The 18,973-nt window shown below is 41.7% G+C and overlaps 1 long non-coding RNA gene across 6 annotated transcripts in view; it reads left to right on the top strand.

The window, feature by feature from the left end:
- Window positions 1-18,973, top strand: part of LOC129635212 (uncharacterized) — a 149,161-nt gene that overhangs the window by 31,469 nt on the left and 98,719 nt on the right. Inside the window, exon 2 of one of the 6 annotated variants that reach the window (XR_008706153.1) lies at window positions 9,281-9,365. The exons of the other annotated variants lie outside the window; for them this stretch is intronic. This is a non-coding gene — a long non-coding RNA (uncharacterized LOC129635212). The remainder of the gene's footprint in view (window positions 1-9,280; window positions 9,366-18,973) is intronic. 6 annotated transcript variants of the gene reach the window in all.

The raw sequence follows: 18,973 nt of genomic DNA, 5'->3' as shown, positions 1-18,973 counted from the left end.
GAACGTGGGAAGGCCTGGGTTACACGCCAAACAGATTTTTTATTTTAACTGCAGGACTTCTCAGAACCATTGTGTGCTCGCTAATGTATGAAGCTTTTCTTTCGTTGTTGTTGTTGTTGTTGTTTTCAGGGAGTCTCTCTTTTTAAAATGTATTTCTTAGGGCTACTTTGCAAAGTACATACATCAGGAAACAGAGTGAGACTCTTAGATCAGGCAGCAGAGTTTGGGGCTTTGTCCCTGGCAGGGAGGTTTTCTGTGTGGGTGCGTCTACAGTGGACATGGGTCTGCACCTAGGCTGCGGCTTGTAGTCAGCAATGGCTGACACTGACTGATCAGTCTATATCTAATAATCAAAATCAAAATACTAAAAAACTCTCTTTACAGGTGACTACAGGAGTGGTATTTTTTTTTAATCTCCTTTGCAGTAGATATTAATATTTTAAACTAAAGAGTCTGTATTTGGGGACTTTCCTGGTAGTCCAGTGATCCTTGCAATGCGGTGGACGTGGGTTTGATCCCTGGTTGGAGAACTAAGATCCCGCATGCTGAGGGGCAACCAAGCCTGAGCAATGCAAGTACTGAACCCAAGCGCTGCAACGAAAATCCCTTGTGATGCACCTGAGACCTGATGCAGCCAAATAAATAAATACATAAAAATTAAAAAAGAGAAAAAGTCTATATTTGGTTAGAAGTGATAATAAAAACTCATTTCTAAAAGTTTTGGCTGAAACACTGACCAGAATGGATTCTGGCTATATACACAGTTGGACCTGAGTATGCCCAAAGAATGCCAAATCCTCTGTTTTTTGGGTGTTCATTTGTAATTTATAATGTTCTCATTTACAATTAATAGCAACCAGCCCTTAAGCACTATGAGAATAGAAACATGGACGTCTTTGCTTACTCTCATGTCTCCAACACTGATGCCATCTCAACTCAAAAATATGATCAGAACCAATGAATTATCCCTCTGGATAATGTTGGATGGTCGTTCAAGCACAAGAAACTTTGGTTTCCAACCAAACAATGTTGGAAATAAACAGCTAAAATGAAGTTTTCTTTCTCTTTGTTAAGGGTAATATTGAGCATAAGTTCAATGGAAGTCACTCGGCCATGTACCCTGGGAGATGAAAAGGTGAAGGCAACAGGAGAGGGGCTCTTTAGGGAGCAGATAATTTGGTGGGGTGCAACTTTAACATGGGAAGGATTAAACCAAATTTGGTGGGGAGGCTGGAGGGGCCTGGGATTGGGGAGTGTGGGGTGAATATGGGACTAGCCATGCTCAAGCTTCCAAATGGGGAAAATGCACTGCATTTAGCCTCCATTCATCTAATAATCAATGTTAGGGTTACCTCAGTTGTGAGAACAACCAGGGCTCTTGGCCTCTTTAATCAATAGAAATTGATCAGAGGCCAGACAAGGAATTCAGGCAAAGCTTGACTGGGGCCCCTGCAGTGGCAGGGGGAGGGAGAACAGACAACAGGTTCCTGGGCTCGGCCACTCACTGCGAGGTTGTGGGCTGCATCCTTACAGGGGTGAGGTTAGGGCTTTGTCCAGGGTCAGGCTAGAGGCGGGGCTTAGGCGGTCTGCCCGCCCCTTAGATGGCCTTGAGTGTGCGTGGCATGTGCAGTACCCTGCGTTTGCTTCAGAAATGGCAGTAGGAGGTACTATTTTATTTTTTTGAGAGGATGGTCATTTTGTATCTTGTGGTCATAATTTGCCCCAACTGCACATGCACGCAGTTATTTTCAGTCCCTTCTGGTTTCTTCGTATTTTGTTGCTTGGAGGAGGCCTTTGTCCAGATGCAAGCACTGCAGCCAAGGTTGCGGGTCCCAGCCTGTCTCAGCTGGGGAGAGCAGGACAAGCCAGAGGTCCGGAGCGAAAGCACCTTTGATGAGGCAACACCTTTCCTGCTCTTGAGCAGGCAGAGTCCAGGTCTTAGGAGATGGCCCAGTGGGTGTGAAACGTCTCAGCATTCCTCCTCCCAGAAGATAACAATAATCCTCATATTTGCATAACAGATTTTTCACTACTTTAAAATCCATTATTGCACTTAATCCTGAGGACAGCTCTGAGTGTAAAGTATTTTTATTCTAATTTTACAGATAAAAGGAAACAGGCTCCCAGCAGTGGAACTCTTAAAGGTGCTACAACCAGTACTGTTGACAGGAACAGCATTTAAATCCCATTGGCCTGTGTCTGAGTCCTTCATCCTGAGGACTGCACTTCCATCAGCACAACCATCTTAAAGGCAGGCAGTTTTATCTTTGCCTTGAGGCCCCACTGAATGCAAATCTAGAGGAATCTGGCTTCTCTTGAGCCTGGGGCCGTGTTTGGTGGTATTGCACCTGGCCGGAGCACCCAGCCGGAGAAGGCAATGGCACCCCACTCCAGTACTCTTGCCTGGAAAATCCCATGGATGGAGGAGCCTGGTGCGCTGCAGACCATTGGGTCGCGCAGAGTCGAACACGACTGAAGCAACTTAGCAGCAGCAGGAGCAGCCAGCAGGGCTGACACTGGCTTCCTCCACACCCTGTGCTTTGTGCATTATTTGCCTGTCTATATCCACTGAGGACAAATCTCCTGGAGAGACTCTCCTGGAGTAACAGTGTTGTTACTCACCTGTGAATCTTAAAACCTGTTGAGACCTGGACGAAAGTAAAAGTCATACTCTAACTTTCAAATGCTTATTGCTCACAAGCATTGTTGAGGACTAGAAAGATAGTTCCATGCAAACATAGTTTGATCTCTATCCTTGAGAAAAATTTCAGTTTTGTAATTCCAGAATAAACTGATCCCCAGCCACTGTTGTAATATAAGCTTATAAAGCTAGAGCAAGATTTGTCTTTTCTATTCCTTGTCTCGAGCATCTTTCTTGCCCTGGAACACAGTGCTGTTGTTGTTGTTTCGTTGCTAAATAGTGTCCAGCTCTTTGCGACCCGTGGACTGCCAGGCTCCTCTGTCCATAGGATTTCCCAGGCAAGAATACTGGAGTGGGTTGCCATTCTCTTCTCCAGGGGATCTTCCCAACCCAGGGATCGAACCTGCAACTCTTAATGTCTCCTGCGTTGGCAGGCAAGTTCTTTACCACTGAGTCAGCTGGGAAGCCCTGGAACACAGTAATGATACTCAAAAATTGTTCACTACATGATTAACATTGTATTTTTTCCTTTCGGGGGAGATAAGATTTTGATAAGTGCTGGAAGTAGAATATGGTAGTGACTGCTAATGGTAAAGCTCTGTTTTCCCTGGTAAATTTGACTGCCAACCTGATGTGTGCAAATGTTGAACAAAATCCATCCTGGAACTTCCTTGGTAGCCAATGAATCTGGAAAGCAGAAATGAGACATTAGATTATAATTGATATTCATTATCAGCTAGTAAAGCAGACTTGGGAAGACAATGGTTATTGCTGTAAAGCTTGGGATTCCACATTCTGATATCTTATTACATATTCTTTTAACCTTCTATATCCTGAGAAAATTTAGATAAGGAGCACTAAGGATAAACTGGGAGAAGGCAATGGCACCCCACTCCAGTACTCTTGCCTGGAAAATCCCATGGATGGAGGAGCCTGGTAGGCTACAGTCCATGGGGTAGCCAAGAGTCGGACACGACTGAGCGACTTCCCTTTCACTTTTCACTTTCATGCATTGGAGAAGGAAATGGCAACCCACTCCAGTGTTCTTGCCTGGAGAATCCCAGGGACGGGGGAGCCTGGTGGGCTGCCGTCTATGGGGTCACACAGAGTCAGACATGACTGAAGTGACTTAGCAGCAGCAAGGATAAACTACTGCTGCTTGAGCCAAGGATTCTGTGCTGGATACTTTCAGTTTCCATGATTTTATTTAATTGGTATGACTCATCAGGGAGGATCCCCTGGAGGAGGAAATGGCAACTCACTCCAGTATTCTTGCCTGGAGAATCCCATGGACAGAGGATCCTGGCCTGCTATAGTTATGGGGTCACAAAGAGTCAGACACAACTTAGAACTGAGCACAAGTATAACTCATCAGAATGGGTATTATTAGTTCCAACCTAGAAATGGGGAAGTTAAGGCTCAGAGAGACAACTGACTAAAATAAGTCATAAGTACAACCTAGTCAGTGGGAAAATACACTCAGCAATTCCCTCACTGACAGTTAGCTTTCTTTTCTCTCTGCAATTCTGTGCCATGTGTGAATAATGATTCTAACATGCCATATGTTCCATCTTATTTTAGTCATTTGTGTACATGCTTATCTTCCCTGACAGACCATTACTGTTTCCTGAGGAGTCAAGTCAGGCTCAGGGTGCATTCCTGAGCTTCTATCACGATTCCTCTTCATGGAGTAAATCAGTGACTCTCAGACTTGAGCAATCATTAGAATCAGTGGCAGGGCATATTAAAATTCAGAATCAATAATGAAGATTTTGGCTTCATTAGGTCTGGGATGAAGCCCATGATTCTGAATTTCTAACCATTTCCAGGTACTGTTTCTGCTGTGGTCTAGGGATGGCACTTTGTTTGAAAGCACTCGATGAATATTTATTTGTATAAATGTATGCTGACTGGGGAAAATGTAAGCCTCAAATATTTACCAGCTCCTTCTAGGTGTTAACAATCTCCTTGGTTATGATAGCTCATCAACCATAGGTAGTGAAAATGGCATTTATGAAATTGAAAGACCTCAAAGTAAAAGTGAAAGTATTAGATGCTCAGTCGTGTCTGACTCTTTGCGACCAGGTGGACTGTAGCCTACCAGGCTCCTCTGTCCATGGAATTCTCCAGGAAAGAATACTGGAGTTGGTTGCCATTCCCTTCTCCAGGGGAACTTCCTGACCCAGGGATTGAACCCCATGTCTCCTGCATTGCAGGCAGATTCTTTACCGTCTGAGCCAAAACATTACATTGCCTTTTGCCTCTTCCCATTCTCAAGGCCCCCAAGGAGATGCATCCCAAACAGTCTTTATTTTGCTGCCTGGGACCTTGGATGTATCACGAAAGGGTGAGGATAAGAAAGCTGCTTCCACTTACATCAGATGAGGACAGTGATTGGAGTGGTGGGTGGGGGAAGCACAGAGATGGCGAGGGCCAAGGAGGCTGCAGGGAGACAGTAAGAGGGGGAAGAGGAAAGGGAACCACCGCAGCTGGCAAAGGGGATGGAAGATTGTCAAGAACAGGAAAGATTTCCAAGAGGCTTTTAAGAAAAACATGTCGTGTTATATGAGATATACCTGCTTCCTCTTTCTTTCAACCAAACTGTAGGTAAAAATGCCCACTGTCATTCCACTTCTGGAACTGCAGTGTGGGGACCTCTGCAGGCTCCCTCCTGAGAAACAAATGTGGCAAATATATTTTAAAGAGAAGCAACAATTTACCACTGAACTTGTACTGAGGTCACTCAGCAAAGGAGGCAGCATGTACTCAAGAAAACCCGCTAAGTCAGGAAAGCGCATGTCCGTGGCACTTGAGCAAAGGGTGGTGAGGAATTGGTTTCGATAATGAGCGTGACAGAGCCTGGCCTTCAGCTTCTGCCCGCAATCTGGTCATTTTCACGCATAACTCTTCCTAATGGCAGAATGATTTTTTTTTTTTAAATTAGACTTGAAAAAGAACAATGAATGGAAGCGTAGTGGTCTCAGTAGTGATGTATTTGTATTCTGTTTTAGATGTGAAATGGGAAAGTAAATGAGTATTCCCGCTCATATCTGAGATGTAGATAGATGATTGATTGATAGGTATAAATAGATAGATGATATGTCTATACCTATATAGATATATTTGATATATATACAGGGCTTCCCTAGTGGCTCAGACAGTAAAGAATCTGCCTGCAATGCAAGAGACCCAGGTTCAAGCAGAATCCCTAGAAAAGGGAATGGCTACCCACTCCAGTATTCTTGCTATGGACAGAGGAGCCATATATAGAGAGATGATAGATGATAGAAAAGAGATGGAGATATAGCTATATATGATAAATATATACATAGGGAAAGAGATGCTATATATTAATATATAGATAGGGGCTTCCTTGGTGACTCAGCAGTAAAGAATCTGCCTGCAATGCAGGAGTCACAGGAGATGCAGGTTCGATCCCTGGGTCAGGAAGATCCCCTGGAGGAGGGCAGAGTAACCCACTCCAGTATTCTTGCCTGGAGAATCCCATGGACAGAGGAGCCTGGTGGGCTACAGTTCATAGTATTAGAAAGAGTTGGACATGACTGATGTGACTTAGCATGCATGCACACATAGATAGATAAATGGATAGATACTCTATATAAGTGATAACAGAAGAAACTGAGCCCAAGCAAGAGTGACCAGATGTCCCACAATCCAGACAGGCAAAAGAAGTGATGAAGTTAAGCATCCCACCTGGCCTGATTCCAGGTCTGGTTCTCACCGTGCTAAGAGCGGGCAGACCCCTCCTCTGCATTGGTTGGACTCTGCTGAACCTAAGGACATCACAGCGGTGGTGGCAGCCCACCAGCTCCAACCATCCCACAGCTGGAGCCCTTGGGGCCCAAGCCTGGAGGGGAGTCCCTCTATGGAATACCAGTAGGCATCTTACTGCTGTATGCTAAGTTGCTTCAGTCGTGTCCGAATATTTGCGACCCTATGGGCTGTAGCCCACCAGGGTCCTCTGTCCATGGGATTCTCCAGCAAGAATACTGGAGTGGGTTGCCATTTTCTTCTCTAGGAGATCTTCCTGACCCAGGGATCAAACTCACATCTCTTACATCTCTTGCATAGCAGGCAGGTTCTTCACCATTAATGCTACTTGGGAAGCCCCTCTTATTGCTAGAAAAGAACTCAAAGGTCAATCTTGACCCTTCATCCTCACCTTGAGTCTTTCGACTAGGTCTTGTTCAATATTGTTTCACCTTGGTGAGGTTTTACTTGTCGAGGAATGCTCTGCAATAGTCCTGTAGGCAGAAGTGGTGCAGACAAATAAGTCACTTAACAAGGATTTACTGAGCCATCAGTGACCAAAACAAAGATAGTGTCCTCTTAACCTTCAGATCACCAGATCTCTTGATCATTCCTTCCTGCTCATCCCTCCTTTGCCTTTTCTTTTAATCAAACTATAGTTGATTTACAATGTTATATTAGTTCCAGGTGTATAGCATAGTGATTCAGTATTTTTGAGGATGTTATTCTAAGTTATTACAAGAGAATGGCTATAATTCCTTGTGCTAAAAAGCAAATCCTGGGTGCTTATCTATTTTGTGTACAGTGGTTTGTATCTGTTAATCCCTAATTTGTCTCTCCCTGCCTTCTCTTCCCTTTAGTAATCATGTTTTTTTTTTCTCTATGTCTGTGAGTCTATTTCTGTTTTGCTTATACGTTGACTTGTATTATTTTTAGATTTTACATATAAATGACATCATATAGTACTTGACTTTCTCTGACTTATTTCACTAAACATAATATTCTCTAGGTCCATCTGTGTTGCTGCATATGGCAGTATTTCCTTCTTTTTTATGGCTGAGTAATATTTCATTGTGATTGTATACCACATCTTCTTTATCAGTTCATCCATTGATGGACACTTAGGTTCCTTCCATGTCTTGGCTCTTGTAGGGCTGTGGTGAACCTTCATTGCCTCCTCACCTTTGACACTTTAGCAGACTCTTCATGGCAAGCTTTCTCATCCCCCTTCACCATTATTTAGCAGCTCTAAGGAATTGAATCTGTTCCCAGTAATGCACTTAGCAGCAGCAGCAGCAGCGTAAGTTAGAACTATGGCTGGAACCCAGGTCTGTATGAAATCAAAGATCAAGAGGCAAGCACATCGTGGTGATTTTATTCATGGGGAGGCAGCCCAGATGGCCCAGTGCACAATACATGCTTCTAAATCAGAGAACATTTCCCCCAAGGACATTGTTAGGACACTGTCCAGCTAGAAGATATTCAGAGAAAATTCACTCCTTTACCTGCCCTAGGGAAATGGGAAAATTCAATGCCTGAACAATTTACCCTAGAGAATAATCCATGCTGGAAATTTTGCTTAAAGTATTCTTTTAAAAGGCCCTTCTGTCTTTATTATGACTATACGGCTGCTGAGTCTGCCTGAGCATATGAGATTGCAAAGAGTATTTCTTTTGATTCAGACCTTGCATTCTCTATAAAATGAAAAGATTCTTGGCACATAGTTGGCAATTACTATCTAGGGTTTCTGCATAACATAGGTTTTTTTCACTAAGCTTTTAACTCAATAGACATCAGGCTCCAGTGAAAATACATGTGGACTAACACGAGCAGAAATAAACACGATTCTAATCAATTTAGTTGTTGACAAAAGCATGTGGTTTCATTGCTTGGGGCCAACGTCTTACGAGTGGACTCTGATTTCTTGCAGGCACACCCCTTATTTATGTGTGCAAATAGGGTAATTAAGTGTCCAATTACCAGCGTTGCATTGGCAAATGGGCGCTTTGTGTGAGTAAAATTCTCCGTGGTTTGGGACCAGCTGAAACTTAGGTCTTTTATTTTTGAATCCATCCCCCACAGTCACGCAGGCATGATGGAGTTCCCATCTTGTCTCCATCTGAAGCCGTGATTCAGGACTTCCTTATAGTGTGGTGATTCAGTGAAGCCGACACCCAGTGTCGGGAACTAGAGATTTTTCTTTCATATTCTCTATGCTGAAAAATAACAAAGCATTTCAAGTGCTTTCAGATTGTCCTTTTTTCCTGCCAGCTCTGTAGAATGGATGACCAAAGGTGAAATACCTGTAAACATTCTTCACAAAGATTTAAGCGTAGGTAACTGCAAAATTGAAAGATGACTGATAAAAATGTTTTCTTCTTTTCTTCCTTAACCTTTGGGTGAAATCTAATAAGTCCTAGGACTGTTTTTCAAACTTCAGGTAAGACATTTGCAGGACACTTTCAGTCGCTAAGCTGGTCTCTTCATGGTGATTAAGGCATTCTTTCTTAATCTCTCTCCAGTTCAGAGAGTCCATATGCTCCATCCTGTCTCAGTGAATACAGTGGAACATCCTGGATGTTAAACTCCCTGAGGAGCCTGAACAGTAAACAGTGGCTGGCAGATAGGGGAGGAAACCAGGATTCAGGCACCACTGAGCCCGTGCTGAGTACAGCCGTGTTCCCACCAGCCAGCTCCTGCTCCAAAGGTGACAGGAAAGCCAGAACCATGCACTGGGGCTTACAGAAAGAGCTCCAAGAAAAGTTCTTTAGTTTTGGTCTGAAGAAGGAGAAAGGGGGCCCTGGGGTCTGAGAGGCAGGAAAGCTCTGCCCCTATTTTTATTCTTCTTTGACGTTCCTTCCGCCCCAGCTCCCAGGACGTCCTGTGGCAATGGCAGTGGCAGCTCGTCAGGGACCCCAGGCTCCAAAGAAGAGACCGTCTCTTACCTGACAAGGTGAGATAAGAATTCACATGCTTCCCCCTCTCTGTCTTCTCGCTGCTTGACCTTGGAAGCAGAAAGAACTGCCCCTTTACTCTTTGTCTCATGGTCTTTAATTTGCAGACAGCCTATATGCTTCTGGAATATTCCTTGGCTACACTGATCTCCAAATGTGTGCCTGTATTTCATGTCCAGAATAAAGCTCCCTCAACTGAAAAAGTCTCCTTTTCAGAGGCGGCCTCACCTCGCCCTGTCACAGGACGTTGTCACGATTCTTTCACGGTTGTGTGTGGCTCACAGGCTGCCATCGTCCTCCGTGGCTTCATTCCCGCCTTCCAGTGCTGTGTGTAGTGCTTTTGATAAATGTTTAAATAAATCGTCACATTGGTTGCCCTCTAAATGAATCCCCAGAAATATGAAAAGGTATGCATTAGGATATCAGTTCAACATTCAAAGTCCTTAAACAGAAATGAATGGATATGAACATTTTATTTATAGGTAAGACTGCCATACAATTTGTCACCCAAACTGGGACATCTTTGAGATTGAAAGGGGGAAGAGGCACAGAAATAAAGGACAGTATTTCATCTACAACAGGTGAAAACTGGAACATACTAGAACTCTTGTCATAACCTTTGTGGCAAATGCCACTACATCTCTTGTTAGAATTTTTTTCCATCCACAGTTCTGGACACATACATATACTTGTACGAGAGGACTTCCCTGGTGGTCCAGTGGTTGAGACTTCACCTTCCACTGCAGGGGCTATGGGTTCGATCCCTGGTCAGGAAGCTAGAATCCCACATGTCTTGAGGCCAAAAAACCAGACCATAAGCAGCAGAAGCAATATTGTAACAAATTCAATAACGACTTTAAAAGTGGTCCACATCAACAAAAAATATTTTAAAAAAAAAACCCATAGAAATGGACATTCTAACCTCATAGATTAGACTAAGGAAGAAAAAGATGTGTAAACTTTGATACTGCTAGTAAAGTAACCATGCAGCTTCTACCTTTCTTTCTAATCTTTTTCGCTTACTTTTTTCTAAACATGATTTTTCCCAACCAGAAGAAGACAGCTCCCTGACACCTAGCTCTATTGTGGTGTTTGTGGCCAAGCATCCTGACTTTTAGAATCATTCTCATGGGTGAATATCTATGTTTTGCTATGTACCATCTATGTAACCTCAGTTTACTCATCTGTAAAGTGAAAATAATTCTGGTAGAATCTCTGAGGGATGCTATCCAGATTTAATGAAATAATTTGCATTGAAGTTCTGAGCAGAGTGCTTAGCTGATGTCAGTGGTCAATTTGGGTCACCTTTTGTTTGAGTGACCAAAGAATTCATATAATTTGTTTGCAACTTGACACTGCACACGTAATTTTGATGGGATAGCAGGTGTATCCTGGGGGCACAGGCTTGAAAGAGGTTATCCCTGTTAAATCAGAACATGTGTTTGCCTCACCTTGCTTTGTAAATGACCCTCTAGGGAAGCATCCTGGTCAGCAGTTTAATACAATGCCATGGAAGGGGAGTTGTTGCATGCTCTGCACAAGCCCAGCATCCTAACAGAGGTTGTTTTAAACCTAAGATATTTTCTTAGAGATATTTCATGTCTTCTAAAACAAAATCTAACTCTCAGGCTGAAATGTGCAAATCCAGTTTGCCCAGTATTGAACTGGGAGTTGCTCCTTTCTAGTTCATTCAGTTCAGTTCAGTCTCTTAGTTGTGTTTGACTCTTGGTAACCCCACCGGCTGCAGCACTCCAGGCTTCCCTGTCCATCACCAATTCCCAGAGCATACTCAAACTCATGACCATAGAATCAGTGATGCCATCCAACCATCTCACCCTCTGTCATTCCCTTCTCCTCCTGCCTTCAATCTTTCTCAGCATCAGGGTCTTTTCCAGTGAGTCAGTTCTTTGCATCAGGTGGCCAAAGTATTGGAGCTTCAGCTTCAGCATCAGTCCTTCCAATGAATATTCAGGACTGATTTCCTTTAGGATTGACTGGTTGGATCTCTTACAGTACAAGGGACTCTAAAGAGTCTTCTCCAACACCTCAGTTCAGAAGCATCAATTCCTCGGCGCTCAGCTTTCTTTATAGTCCAACTCGCACATCCATACATGACTACTGGAAAAACCATAGTTTTGACTAGATGGACCTTTGTTGACAAAGTAATGTCTCTGCTTTTGAATATGCTGTCTAAGTTTGTCATAGCTTTTCTTTCAAGGAGCAAGCATCTTTTGATTACATGGCTACAGTCACCATCTGCAGTGATTTTGGAGCCCAGAAAAAAAAAGTCTGACACTGTTTCCACTGTTTCCCCATCTATTTCCCATGAAGTGATGGGACCGGATGCCATGATCTTTGTTTTCTGAATGTTGAGCTTTAAGCCAACTTTTTCACTCTCCACTTACACTTTCATCAAGAGGCTTTTGAGTTCTTCACTTTCTGCCAGAAGGGTGGTGTCATCTGCATATCTGAGGTTATTGATAGTTCTCCCGGCAATCTTGATTCCAGCTTGTGTTTCTTCCAGTCCAGCGTTTCTCATCATGTACTCTGCATAGAAGTTAAATAAGCAGGGTGACAATATAGAGCCTTGATGTACTCCTTTTCCTATTTGGAACCAGTCTGTTGTTCCATGTCCAGTTCTAACTGTTGCTTCCTGACCTGCATACAAATTTCTCAAGAGGCAGATCAGGTGGTCTGGTATTCCCATCTCTTTCAGAATTTTCCACAGTTTATTGTGATCCACACAGTCAAAGGCTTTGGCATAGTCAATAAAGCAGAAATAGATGTTTTTCTGGAACTCTCTTGCTTTTTCCATGATCCAGCGGATGTTGGCAATTTGATCTCTGGTTCCTCTGCCTTTTCTAAAACCAGCTTGAACATCTGGAAGTTCACGGTTCACATATTGCTGAAGCCTGGCTTGGAGAATTTGGAGCATTACTTTACTAGCGTGCAAGATGAGTGCAATTGTGCGGTAGTTTGAGCATTCTTTGGCATTGCCTTTCTTTGGGATTGGAATGAAAACTGACCTTTTCCAGTCCTGTGGCCACTGCTGAGTTTTCCAAATTTGCTGGCATATTGAGTGCAGCACTTTCTGTACTTGTTTTTCCTCTGACTTACTTCATTCTGTATAACAGGCTGTAGATTCATCCACCTCATTTCAGCTGATTCTCATTTATTCCTTTCTATTGTGTACATGTACCACAACTTCTTTGCCTATTCATCTGTTGATGAACATGTAGGTTCCTTCCATGTCCTGGCTGTTGTAAATAGTGCTGCAATGAACATTGGGGTACCTGTTTCTTTTTGAATTATGGTTTTCTCAGGGCATATGCCAATAGTGGAATTGCTGGGTCATATAGTAGTTTTATTCCTATTTTTTTGAGAAATTTCAAGAAACATATTTTTATGTGAGTACATTCTTATTTGAAAACAGGTGGTGAAGGCAAGTGATTTAGAACTCATCAAGGGACCTACTGGAGAAGGCAATGGCAGCCCACTCCAGTACTCTTGCCTGGAAAATCCCATGGATGGAGGAGCCTGGTAGGCTGCAGTCCATGGGGTCGCTAGAGTCAGACACGACTGAGCGACTTCACTTTCACTTTTAACTTTCATGCACTAGAGAAGGAAATGGCAACCCATTCCAATGTTCTTGCCTGGAGAATCCCAGGGACGGGGGAGCCTGGTGGGCTGCCGTCTATGGGGTCGCACAGAGTTGGACAGGACTGAAGCGACATAGCAGCAGCAGCAGCAAGGGACCTACCACAGCATCCTAGGCTGGGCTGAGTTTCCTCTGGGGCTAATTGCTATAGCTTTTATTCATCTGAGGGAAAGATGCCTGAAATGACCAGAGAAGCTGATGCTCTTTGCCTATTCACTGAGGACTCAGTAGTCACAATCCTGAAATGCTCTCACATTACTTCATAGATCAAAAGGCTAAGAGCATTTTTAGTAAAATATTATGGGTATTATTTTGGTTATCTGTGTTTCCATTGTCTCCTGACTGGCTTTTGCATTTTCTGAATTCCTCCAGAAAACTAGAGAGGGTCTAGTTCCAGTTCAGCTGCTCAAGATGTCACATATTCTTTCTGTAATGAAAAAAAATATCATTTTAGATGTAACAAGTATTAAAAAGTAATTATGAGTAACCTGATTTATTTGAGGAATATCACACTCTGGTTGATTACATATTCTATTAACTTACAGGTTAACAGAGCATCTTTCTGCTGCCTCCCCTTAATAACATTGCCTCTAAAACTTCTGGCCAGGACTTCACTTTTCTATCTGAAAATATTACCTGCTGCTGCTGCTGCTAAGTTGCTTCAGTCATGTCTGACTCTGTGTGACCCCATAGACGGCAGCCCACCAGCTCTCCTGTCCCTGGGATTCTCCAGGCAAGAACACTGGAGTGGGTTGCCATTTCCTTCTCCAATGCATGAGAGTGAAAAGTGAAAGTGAAGTCGCTCAGTCGTGTCCAACTCTTAGCGACCCCATGGACTGTAGCCCACCAGGCGCCTCCATCCATGGGATTTTCCGTATATGTATATCACTTTTGTGCAGTTGTTTTATTTTTTTTTTTTCCCCAAAACTCATTTATGTTGCCTTTGTAAGTAAGCTTATCCCATTTTACTCTTAAATAGTAAATTTCTTACAGCCTTGTAATGTAGGGGTTGGAAAATACATTGCCTGGGCCAAATCCACCTATTTTTACAAATAAAGTTTTAATAGAACACAAATACAACCACTTGCTTACTTATTGTCTATGACTATTTCTTACACTGTAACGTAAGGGTTATACTGTTCCTACAGAGACTTCATAGTATGTGAAGCCAAAAGTATTTATTATCTGGTCCTTTACAGAAAACCTATGCTGACCCCTTCTCTAGATCATTCTAAACACCGATGGTCATTGGACAGATTTATAGGAAGTAAAGTGCGGTGTATTCTGCTGAGTATGTTCTAAACCTAGAACATACCTTAGGATCAAGAGAATTTATTCCTAACATCAACTTTTATTTTTCCTTGCTTGCTGAGTTCCCATTAATCAAGATTTCTTCCTTCCTTCCTTTCTTTCTTTAACTGGCATATAGTTGATTACAATGTTGTATTATTTTTATGTTTACAATGTAGTGATTCAATATTGTTATAGATTATACTCCATTCGTGACATTGTACAGGAGACAGGGATCAAGACCATCCCCATGGAAAAGAAATACAAAAAAGCAAAATGGCTGTCTGGGGAGGCCTTACAAATAGCTGTGAAGAGAAGAGAAGTGAAAAGCAAAGTAGAAAAGGAAAGATATAAGCATCTGAATGCAGAGTTCCAAAGAATAGCAAGAAGAGATAAGAAAGCCTTCTTCAGCGATCAATGCAAAGAAATAGAGGAAAACAACAGAATGGGAAAGACTAGAGATCTCTTCAAGAAAATTAGAGATACCAAGGGAACATTTCATGCAAAGATGGGCTCGATAAAGGACAGAAATGGTATGGACCTAATTGAAGCAGAAGATATTAAGAAGAGACGGCAAGAATACACAGAAGAACTGTACAAAAAAGATCTTCACAACCCAGATAATCACGATGGTGTGATCACTCACCTAGAGCCAGACATCCTGGAATGTGAAGTCAAGTGGGCCTTAGAAAGCATCACTACGAACAAAGCTAGTGGAGGTGATGGAATTCCAGTTGAGCTCTTTCAAATCCTGAAAGATGATGCTGTGAAAGTGCTGCACTCAATATGCCAGCAAATTTGGAAAACTCAGCAGTGGCCACAGGACTGGAAAAGGTCAGTTTTCATTCCAATCCCAAAGAAAGGCAATGCCAAAGAATGCTCAAACTACCGCACAATTGTACTCATCTCACACGCTAGTAAAGTAATGCTCCAAATTCTCCAAGCCAGGCTTCAGCAATATGTGAACCGTGAACTTCCAGATGTTCAAGCTGGTTTTAGAAAAGGCAGAGGAACCAGAGATCAAATTGCCAACATCCGCTGGATCATGGAAAAAGCAAGAGAGTTCCAGAAAAACATCTATTTCTGCTTTATTGACTATGCCAAAGCCTTTGACTGTGTGGATCACAATAAACTGTGGAAAATTCTGAAAGAGATGGGAATACCAGACCACCTGATCTGCCTCTTGAGAAATTTGTATGCAGGTCAGGAAGCAACAGTTAGAACTGGACATGGAACAACAGACTGGTTCCAAATAGGAAAAGGAGTACATCAAGGCTCTATATTGTCACCCTGCTTATTTAACTTCTATGCAGAGTACATGATGAGAAACGCTGGACTGGAAGAAACACAAGCTGGAATCAAGATTGCCGGGAGAACTATCAATAACCTCAGATATGCAGATGACACCACCCTTCTGGCAGAAAGTGAAGAACTCAAAAGCCTCTTGATGAAAGTGTAAGTGGAGAGTGAAAAAGTTGGCTTAAAGCTCAACATTCAGAAAACAAAGATCATGGCATCCGGTCCCATCACTTCATGGGAAATAGATGGGGAAACAGTGGAAACAGTGTCAGACTTTTTTTTTCTGGGCTCCAAAATCACTACAGATTGTGACTGCAGCCATGAAATTAAAAGATGCTTACTCCTTGGAAGGAAAGTTATAACCAACCTAGACAGCATATTCAAAAGCAGAGACATTACTTTGCCAACAAAGGCCCGTCTAGTCAAGGCTATGGTTTTTCCAGTGGTCATGTATGGATGTGAGAGTTGGACTGTGAAGAAGGCTGAGAGCCGAAGAATTGATGCTTTTGAACTGTGGTGTTGGAGAAGACTCTTGAGAGTCCCTTGGACTGCAAGGAGATCCAACCAGTCCATTCTGAAGGTCAGCCCTGGGATTTGTTTGGAAGGAATGATGCTAAAGCTGAAACTCCAGTACTTTGGCCACCTCATGAGAAGAGTTGACTCATTGGAAAAGACTCTGATGCTGGGAGGCATTGGGGGCAGGAGGAGAAAGGGACGACAGAGGATGAGATGCTGGATGGCATCACTGACTTGATGGACGTGAGTCTGAGTGAACTCCGGGAGTTGGTGATGGACAGGGAGGCCAGGCGTGCTGCGATTCATGGGGTCGCAAAGAGTCGGACACGAAAGAGCGACTGAACTGAACTGAACTGAAAGTTATTACAAAATATTGGCTATATTCCCTATGTTATACAATATATTTTGTTGCTTATTTATTTCATAAACAGTTGCTTGTACTTGTTAATCGTCTTTGTCTTTTCTTTCTCTCCACTAGTAACTAGTGTTAGTAGTTCTGTCTGTGAGCTTTTTTCTGTTTTGTTATATACATTTGCTTGTTTTATTTGTTAGATTCCACATATAATGTAGAATATTTGCCTTTGATCACTAAGCATAATACCCTCTAGGTTCATCCACATTGTTGCAAATGACAGAATTTCATCCTTATCATGGCCGAATAATATTCCATTATATCTATATCTATATATATCTCACCTTCTTTCTCAATTCACTTGTGTATGGACACTTACTGTCGCTTCCATATCTTAACTATTGTAAGTAGTGCTGCTATGAACATTGGGCATAGTAGTTTTATTTATTTTATTTAATTTTTAGTTTAATTTAGTAAATTTAGTATATTTTTAGTTTTATTTTTATTTAGTTTTATTTAATTTTAAAAGATACATCTTTTAAAATTAGTATTTTTATAATAAGTGCTTTTGTTTCCTTTGAATATGTACCCAGGTGTTAGAGTTCTGGATCACGTGGTAGGTCTATTTTTAGAGTTGAAGACCCTCCCTCCTGTTTTCCGTAGAACCTGGAACGGTTTACTTCCCACCAGTGGCGTGCAGGGCTCCCTTTTCTCCACATTCTCTCCAATTTTCATTATTTGTAGACTTTTTGTTGATGGCCATTCTGACTGGTGTGAGGTGATAACTGATTGTGGTTTTGATTGTATTTCCCTGATTATTCGCAATGTTCAGCATCTTTTCATGTGCCTGTTGGTCATTTGCATGTCTTTTTTTGAAAAATATCTATTTAGATCTTCTGCCGATTTTTTAATTGGGTTGTTTTTTGTTGTTGTTGATATTGAGTTGTATGAGCTGTTTATATATTTTGGATATTAACCCTTTATAGTCATATCATTTGCAAATATTTTCTCCCATTCAGTAGGCTGTCTTCTCATTTTGTTGATGATTTTCTTTGCTGTGCAAAAGCTTTTGAGTCTAGTTAGATCCCATTTGTTTATTCTTGCTGTTGTTTTCTTTGCTGTAGGAGACAGATCCAAAAACAATATTGTTATGATTTATATGAAAATCTTCTGTATATGTTCTCTTCTAGGAGTTTTATGGTTTTGGGTCTTACATTTAGATCTTTAATCCATTTTGAGTTTATTTTTGTACATGGTGTTAGAAAACATTTTAATTTCATTGTTTTACATGTAGCGCACCCTTTATTGAAGAGACTGTCTTTTCTCCATTGTACATTCTCGCCTCCTTTGTCAAAGATTAATTGACCATAGGAGTGAGGATGAATTTATTACTGGGCTTTCTACTTGGTTCCATTGATCTATGTTCCTGTTTTTGTGCCAGCATCATATTGTTTTGACTACTGTAGCTTTGTAGTCAAAGTTTGATGCCCCCAGCTTTGTTCTTTTTTTCCTCAAGACCGTTTTGTCCCATTAATCAAGATTTCTCATATAAGATACATCGAATTCCCAGCAAAGCATAGTTCATGATTACACAGATTCAGTTGTTCCTCATGGAGAATCTTGTCTCTAAGTTACATAAAAACTTGAGGCTATTCAATGAAACTTACCTGTACTGAATATATCCTTTGTGTTCATTAATATGCTACATATTTGGATGGAAAGGGGAGTAGAAAGCTTTAAATATGTTCTATTTATAGTCTTAATGTGGAAACATAATCCTAATAATGCCTTCAACAATTGAAATGTACAAAGGAAAAAATGTACACAGAAAAGCCAGAATTTGACCTCTATTTTATTATCAATAATTTACACACATTTGTGCCACACCTACTCCAGCCTAAGCCCTTTGATTGGTTGGCTTGAAGTCTAACGTAAAATAGAATAAGTTTGGCTCCTGATCTCAGGAAGCACATAGCTAGAGAATTCATTACTAGAACAGAATAAAGTTTGTCTTTAAGAGAGTTATAAGCCAGGTCTTCCAACAGCTGCCTTAAAGTGTTTGTCGTATGCATCAGTGTCTTGTTTTCCAACTAGTCAAAGCACTCAATCTGAGGGGAAAAGAGACATCATATTTTTATGTTTCATTTTAGATCTATGGTTCCTAAAAATGGCTGCTAACTGAAATCTTCAAGTGACACCAGTGTGCAGAAGAATTGTGATTCTGTGGTTTAGAGCAGTTCTTCTCAAACTTTAACGTGCCTATAAATGACCTGGAGTTCTTGTTAAAATATAGCACAGGGAACTGTATTCAATATCCTACAGGAGACCATAATGGAAAAGAATTTTTTACATGTATATAAATGTATAAATGAATCACTTTGTAATTTCTGTACAGCAGAGATTAACAAAAAATTATTAATCAACTAAAGGAATGAAATTGGATCATTTGCAGGGATGTGAATAGATCTAGAGACTGTCATACTGAGTGAAAT

Source organism: Bubalus kerabau, chromosome 20, assembly GCF_029407905.1.
Source record: "Bubalus kerabau isolate K-KA32 ecotype Philippines breed swamp buffalo chromosome 20, PCC_UOA_SB_1v2, whole genome shotgun sequence".
Classification (NCBI taxonomy): domain Eukaryota; kingdom Metazoa; phylum Chordata; class Mammalia; order Artiodactyla; family Bovidae; genus Bubalus; species Bubalus kerabau.
The sequence above is the reverse complement of the archived record's forward strand: the minus strand, read 5'-3'. Positions and strand labels throughout refer to the sequence as shown.